This window comes from Gossypium hirsutum, chromosome A13 (assembly GCF_007990345.1).
Source record: "Gossypium hirsutum isolate 1008001.06 chromosome A13, Gossypium_hirsutum_v2.1, whole genome shotgun sequence".
Lineage (NCBI taxonomy): Eukaryota > Viridiplantae > Streptophyta > Magnoliopsida > Malvales > Malvaceae > Gossypium > Gossypium hirsutum.
The window spans coordinates 79,597,488-79,606,210 of NC_053436.1; positions in this window are offsets into that span (position 1 = coordinate 79,597,488).

Genomic DNA, 8,723 nt, shown 5'->3' on the forward strand with positions numbered 1-8,723 from the left:
AGAGATAACATGTGAAGGATCAGATCGATACCGCCGTAGCATAGACACATGAAAAATATTATGAATCCGATCAATTTCTGGTGGTAAAGCTAATCGATATGAAATTGGTCTGATTCTTTCTGTAATCTCATATGGTCTAATAAATCGTGGACTTAGTTTTCCTTTCTGAACAAAACGGAGAAATTTCTTCCAAGGTGATACTTTCAAGAATACCTTGTCACCAACTTGAAATTCTATTTCTTTTCGTTTAAGATCAGCATAGGACTTTTGGTGATCAGATGCTGCTTTCAAACTGTCCCGAATCACTTTTACTTTTTCCTTGGTTTCATGGACCAAGTCAACTCCGTGTAACTTTTTCTCACTGAGTTCTATCCAATACAATGGAGTTCTACATTTGCAACCATACAAGGCTTCATACGGTGTCATTTTGATGCTAGACTGATAATTGTTATTATAAGCAAATTCAACAAAAAGCAAATACCATTCCCAGTTACCTTCAAACTCAAGAATACAACATCGAAGCATATCTTCCAAGATCTGTATTACCCGTTCAAATTGGCCATCTGTCTGGGGATGAAATTCAGTGCTAAAGTGTAATCGAGTACCTAGAGCTTATTACAATTTGCTCTAGAATTGAGATGTAAACCGAGGGTCTCTATCTGAAATAATGGAGACAGACACTCCATGCAATCTGACAATCTCTAAAACATATAAATTAGCCAATCTATCCCAAGAATAATCCATACGTACAGGAATAAAGTATGTAGACTTTGTCAACCGATCAAAAATCACCCAAATGACATCTGTCTTCTTTGGAGACAGGGGTAATCCTGATACGAAGTCCATGGTAATTCATTCCTATTTCCATTCTGGTATCGTAACTGGCTGTAATAGTCCAGAAGGCAACTGATGTTCAGCTTTTACTTGCTAACTTATCAAATATTTAGATACAAACTCATAAATATCTAGTTTCATTCCTGGCCACCAGTACATCTTTTTCAGATCATTATACATTTTATTGCTACCAGGATGAATAGACATGTTACCATTATGGGTTTCATTCAAAATCTTCTGTACTAGTTCTGAACTTTTCGGTACACATACTCTGCCTCTGAATAACAGACAATCATTGGTCTCGATCTAAAATTCTGAGTTAGGAGTCCATTCACTCTGTATCCGTTTTTCTTCCAACTTACTATCATTTTTCTGAGCTTCAGAGATTTGTTGCAAAAATGTTGGTCTAGCTTTTAACTCAGCTCCGATAATGACAATCGAGTATTCATACCTCCCAAGGAAAATAGGGATTTTTTGCTCAGAGCATCAACAACCACATTGGATTTTCCTTGATGGTTGTCAATAACAAGATCATAATCTTTCAATAACTCAAGCCATCAGCGCTGTCTCAAATTTAAATATTTAAGTAACATCAAATATTTCAGACTTTTATGATTAGTGAATATGTGACATTTTTCACCAAATAAGTAATGCCGCCAAATTTTCAATGCAAACACTATGGCTGCCAATTCAAGATCGTGTGTCGAGTAGTTTTTTTCATGTGGCTTTAGCTGTCATGAAGCATAGGCTACCACTTTACCTTCTTGCATCAAACCACAGCCTAAACCATTCAATGATGCATAACTGTAAATTATAAATTCATTACGAGATTCAGGCTAGACTAACACAGGTGTTTTTATCAAAAAGCCTTTAATTTGTCAAAACTCTACTGGGATTTGTCAGTCCACTCAAACTTTACATCTTTCTACAACAAACGAGTCATCGGAGAAGCTATCATTGAAAAACTTTTTATAAACCTCCAATAATAACCAGTAGTCCCAGAAAACTTTGGACTTCAGACGTATTCTTCGGTGGCTTCCAATTAACAATGGCTGAAATTTTATTCGTGCCTACTCTGACACCTTCAGCAGATACTATATGCCCAAGAAAACTAACTTCCCGTAGCCAAAATTCACATTTACTGAATTTGGCATACAATTGTTTCTCTTGCAAGGTTTGCAACACTATTCTCAAATGCTCAGCATGTTTATTTTCATCTCGGGAGTAAACCAAATATTATCTATAAATACCACCACAAACCTGTCTAAACATGCGCTGAAAATTCTGTTCATCAAATCCTAAACACTGTAGATGCAGTTGTCAAACTGAATGGCATCACAAGAAATTCATAGTATCCATACTTAGTTCTAAAAGCTATCTTTGGTATATTCGAATCTTTTACCCGTAGTTGATAATAGCCAGAACAAAGATCAATTTTTGAAAATACAGTGGAACATTTTAACTGCTCAAACAAGTCATCAATACAGGGGAATGGATATTTGTTCTTTATTGTAACTTTATTGAGTTATTTGTAATCAAAGCACAGCCTCAAGGATCTATCTTTCTTCTTTACAAACAGAACTGACACACCCTAAGGTGAGAAACTAGGTCGAACAAAACCTCTGTTAATCAATTCTTGCAACTGTGCTTTCAGCTCTTTCAATTCAATAGGAGCTATCCTGTAAGGTGCTATGGATATTGTTGTACTCGGAACAAGATCTATAAAGAATTCCACTTCTCTATCCGGTGGTAAACCAGCTAATTCTTCTAGGAATATATCAGGAAATTCACATACAACAGACATTCACTGAATCTTTGACTTGAATGCTTTAGTATCCAACACATATGCAAGATAAGCATCATAACCCTTTTTGACATATTTCTGTACTGATATTACTAAAATCACATTAGGTAATCCATCTAGTTTATCAGATTCAACATGAAGTAATTCACCACTCTCACATTTCAATACAATATATTTCTGTTTACAATTCACCACTGCATCATATTGGGTTAACCAATCCGTTCCCAAAATCACATCAAATTCTTCAAATGGCAATAACATCAAGTCAGCTGAAAAGCAATAACCTTTTACTATCAACGGATAGTTCTTACAAGCTTTATCCACCATAACACACTGGCCCAGGGGGTTTGAAACTTTAACCATAAATTCAGTGAATTCAATAGGTAAATTCTTAATAGACACTAAGTTCATGCATATGTATGAATGTGTGGAACCAGGATTAATTAAATCAGTAATATCAGTATCAAGTAGAGAAAATGTACCAATAATGACGTCTGGCACATAGGCATCTTGTTTAGCACGAATAGCATATGTCATTGTAGGTGCTCGTGCCTCAGATCTAACTGTCGTATCCTTGGTAGTACCTCGACTACCACCAATATTACCGGGATGATGGGGTGGTCTTCCTCTCGAGACATGATTACTAGGCTTTGGAGCTAGTTCTACCTCTTTTTCAACTCTTTTTGGACAATCTCTGAGAAAATGGTCAAGTGAACCACATCCAAAACAAGCTCACTTCTAGACCGACATTCCCCACGACGAAATTTGTTACAATGTTTACATTTCGATTTAGGATTACCAACACTACCCATACTGGTCACAGATGGAGATGAAGACCTCTGGTTAGAACGTTGAGAGCCCCACTCTCTTTTGGAATATTCTGTAGAGGTGGTAACACGATCATAATACTTCTTTATTTTCTTAGAAGCAGATGATTGTGACTTACTCATAATCCTTTTTCCAGAAACTAGAGCCTCTCTTTCAGCTTGTTTCTTTTCTTTACTCAATTCATCAGCATTGTGGGCTCGATCGGCTAACACCGTAAATTCCCTTATTTTGAGAATTCTAATTAATAACTTGATATCTTCATTTAAACCCTCTTCAAAGCGTTTACACATCGCAGCCTCAGACTGGACCCATTCTCTGGCATATTTACTCAGCCGAACAAATTCTCGTTCATACTCGGACACAGTCATATTTCTCTATTTAAGCTCTAAAAATTCTTTCTTTTTCTGATCCATAAATATCTGACTAACATATTTCTTCCTGAATTCATCTTGCAAGAATTCCCATGTAACGTTCTTTCTTGGTACAACTAAAGTTATGGTATTCCGCCAATGGTAAGCTGTATCTTTCAGTAGAGATACTGCACATTTTAGACATTTAGCAGGTGTACAGGATAATTCATCAAAAACCTGGATGGTGTTTTCCAACCAAAATTCAGCCCTTTCTGGATCATCATCTGTGGTAGCTCTAAATTCTTCCGCCCCATGCTTGCAGATTTTAACTATGTAACGCGTAGATTTGTACAAGTGTACATAGTCGTTATCAAGTAATAAGTAAGTATCAAGTTATCATCTCTATAGGGATTGTATTTGTGCTAAGTAACTTAATTTGTAAAATTATATTAACAATTTGGTAAATAAAAACACAATATAGTTGAGAAGTGATGATTAAAATATATTAAACTAAATGCAATGATCCCTAATGCAAATTATCCTAAGTATGCAAACTATATGAATGAAATAGATTTTAGTACAATTAAACACAATTTGCAACAATTATAACATAAATAAACTAGGACAATTACTTTAATTAAACTCAACTTATTATCAACATGCTTAATAACATTCGAAAAAGCATTTCATGGCAACTCGATCTTTCATGAGTTTGGAAACCACATTAGGTCCTTTTGGAATCCTTTACTTAGTAAATACGCATTTTACTGATCCTTATTTACTAAGGTTTTTTTAGATCCTTATTTACTAAGGGTTTAATCACACAAATCTAAAAACTATGCAGATAACAGAGCTTGGTTAGAGTTGTTATGCAACTTGCAATTTAATCAGGTTAGGATCTAAATTGAGCATGCACATTTCAATTATCCGTCCATTAGCTGTCGTTTGGTTAGGATCGCTCAGCTAATTCAGGTGCATTTCAATCACGTATGAACGAAATACAAACTTATTTTAATTGAAAACATGATCGATTAAGGCACAAACATTATAAGCATGAATCAAATAAATATTATTTAATCAAAATAATCATCCTAGCTTAAATAAAATTAAGCTAACATTGTTGTAAACAAGAACAAAGAACACATAACAAACATTTTTAGATTAAATTAAAGAAAGGAAAGATTAAACCAGATCAAAGTGGTTGTCACCCAAAACTCTGATTGATGAGGCTCTATTGCTTCCTTCGCTTTGTTCCTTTGCTGATGGCTCTCCAAGGTGGTTGACCAAGGGCTCTTTAAGAGGCTTAATAGCTAAAATCTCTATGAAGAGATAATACTAGGAATGAGGAATGGAAAAGGCTAAAAGAAATTAGAGAGAAGAGAGAATGGTGAATGATGAGGGATGATAAATGAGGGAATGAATGGGTCATATTTATAGGTGGAGGGAGGAGAATAGTTTGCTAAAAATAGGAGGTTTCATCTGTTCAAGAATCTTTAATGGGTGGCCGACCATGAATTTCAGAAATTGAGCTGATTTTTACTTGATTTTTACTAAATTTAAGTGCCACAACAACTCAGGATTGAGACTAGGTCAAGTGCAAATCTTCATGCAAATCTCTAATTTCTTAAACATTACAAGGACCTTGTGAAATTAAACCAAAAAGTGGTTTATGTGGAAACCCAAGTGTAGCCAAAAATTGGGTTGACTTGGTCTCCAATTTGGATGGTTTTGTAATCCAACAAAGCTATCAGACCTGTCCAAAATAAACCAATAAATTAGAGGACAAAAGAATTAAATTTATCCAATTTAATTAATTAATTAAAACCCAAATTATTAATGAAATATTTTAAAATGAATTATTAACTATAATTTTATATTTTATTATTTAATTTAATCATGAATGGCCCATTTTATGTCTTAAAAATATAATATGTTCAAATTAATATAAAATAAGCCATTTTATGCATGAAAACTATATAATAAAGCATAAAATCACATTTTAATAATTTCTATGTCCTAATTTCATATTTTCACATATTTCTAAGTCATAATTGGCAATGAGTTATTAAATGAACTGAGTCTAAATGTGTTTGATGAAATGGTAATCCTTAATACAAAAAGGATAATTTAGCATTTACTAAACCAATAAGATGAGGTTAAAGTGCAATGAGTTATGCTAAGGTTACTTAAGAGTATAATTAGGCCATGTTAAATACCTTTGAAATTTTTAAATATGTATGGATGTTAGAGGGTGACCAAAGGCTTGGAAAATAGCCCTAAAAAGGTCCACACGGGCATGTGTCTAGGCCGTATGTAACACATGGTCAGCCCCCATGGGCGTGTTGCCTGGTCGTGTGTCCTCTGTACTTAAAATTTTTAGGTCAGTTTGCATGATAGTAAACACACGGGCAGAGACATGGCTGTGTGCCTCAACCGTGTGGAGGACACGGTCTAGCACACGGGCGTGTGCCTTGGCTGTGTGCCTCAAAATGAGTGATGACGTCATAAATAGAATGTCCAAGTTTTTTGACATGGGCGACCACACAGGCGTGTGCTCGACCGTGTGAAAACCACTGTAGGTTTGAAATGGAAAATAAATTTAATTAATTCCACACGGATAAGGGACACAGGCGTGTCCCAAGCACATAGGTGTGTGCATTGCCTCCACACGGTCGTGTGAGGCTTAAACCTAGAAATTTTTCTAAGATTTTCTTAAGCTCTCGGTTTAGTCCCGGACCATTCTTAATACATATTTTGGGTCTCGTAGACCCATAATAGGGACACTATGAATGTGTTTGATTGGTTTTAATTTGGAACAAAATTTTATAGCCCTTGATTTTTTGGAAATGTCATGTTTGTGTACAGTAATACCCCGTACCTTGTCCCAGTCTTAAGTATGGGTAAAGGGTGTTTAAAGTGTGTTGTATCTATTTTAAAGGATACTGCATATCACTAGTGGAAGACTGTATCTTCAGTGGTACCGAAGGAAGATATTACATGGGAGTTTTTCCAAACTGAGTTTAAAAAGAAATACATCAGTCAAAGATTTTTAGACTCGAAGCGAAAAGAATTCTTGGAACTCAGGCAAGAAAATAAGACCGTGTCAGAATATGAAAGGGAATTTGTAAGTTTAAGTCAATATGCCACGGAGTGGGTCCAATCAGAGACGAAAATGTATAAGCTCTTCGAGGAAGGCTTGAATAAGGAAATTAAGTTGTTGAACGGGATCCTTGAGATATGAGAATTTGAAGCACTAACTGATCGGGCCAAGAAGGCCGAAAAACTAAACAATGAAAGAAAGTAAGCAAAGAGAGAGGCTCAAATTTTGAATAAGAGATTTAGTGGCAGAACACACTATTTTTCCACAAAGAAACCGAAGAGTTAACAAGAGCGCTCCACTGCATCGATAGGATATTCAGATAGAGCAAGAAGCTCTAAGCTTCACAACCCGAAGTCTTCCTCCTCTAAGGTAACTAGTGTAGGAAGTATGGATGATCAAAAGCCGAGGTGTGAAAGCTACAACAAATTCCACTTTGGTGAGTGTCAAAAGAGGAGTGGTGCATGCTACAGATGTGGTTCTCTTGACCACTTCTTTAAAGACTGCCCGGAATGAGTTGGTAAAGAGGTGGATTTAGCCTCAAGGTCTAATGCTCCTAATTCCCGAGGTAGACCACCTCGACATCCAGGAAGTGCAAGTGGCAGTCGAAATGTTGCCAAGGACACAACTGCAAACCCAGAGACTCAGGCCCCGGTGAGAACTTACGCGATACGTGCTAGAGAGGAAGCCTTTACTCCTGATGTCATTACGAGTACATTCTCTCTTCATGATGTACATGTTATTTCCTTGATTGACCCTGGATTGACCCATTCGTATATTTGCATGAAATTAATGTCTAGTATGAATATGTCTGTAGAGCCTACGGAGTTTGGGATTAAGGTGTCGAACCCTTTAGGCAAGTCTGTCTTAGTAGATAAGGTTTGTAAGAATTGTCCTTTGATGATCCAAGGTCATTATTTTCTGGCCAATCTTATGCTTTTTCCCTTCAATGAATTTTATGTAATTCTTGGCATGGATTGTGGTAGCAAGTATATCAAATTGAAATGCTCAGATGGTAAGATTCTCCGGATTGAGTCAAGTGAGTTGGATACTCCGTCGGTTGTGATTACCATGATGATGGCACAAAGGTATGGGAGAAAAGGATATGAAGCTTACCTTGTTTTTGTGTTGAATACTAAAGAATCAGAGTTGAAGTTGGAATTAGTACCGGTAGTACACGAATACCCAGATGTGTTTCCAAAAGAATTGTCCAGTTTACCTCCTGTGAGAGAGGTGGAATTTGGTATTGAACTAGCATCGAAAACAACACCCATTTCTATTGCCCCGTATAGGATGGCACCAACCGAGTTGAAAGAGTTAAAAGCACAGTTGTAAGAACTGACCGATAAAGGGTTCGCAAGTCCAAGCTTTTCTCCGTAGTGTACTCCTGTATTATTTTTTAAGAAGAAAGATGGTTCGATGAGACTATGTATAGATTACCGACAACTCAACAAGATAACCATAAGAACAAGTATTGTTGCCAAGAATTGACGATTTCTTTGATCAATTGAGGGGAGCCACTGTGTTTTCTAAGATAGATTTGAGATCCGGCTACTACCAGTTACGAGTAAAAGAGCCAGATGTACCTAAGACTGCTTTCAGAACGAGGTATGACTATTATGAATTTCTTGTGATGCCTTTTGGGTTGACAAATGCATCGGCTGTATTTATGGACTTGATGAATAGGATATTCTAGCCATACTTAGACAAGTTTGTTGTTGTGTTTATTGATGACATCCTGATTTATTCCAAGGATGAGACTGAGAATCAAAACATTTGAGAATGGTTTTACAGATCTTACGGGACAAAT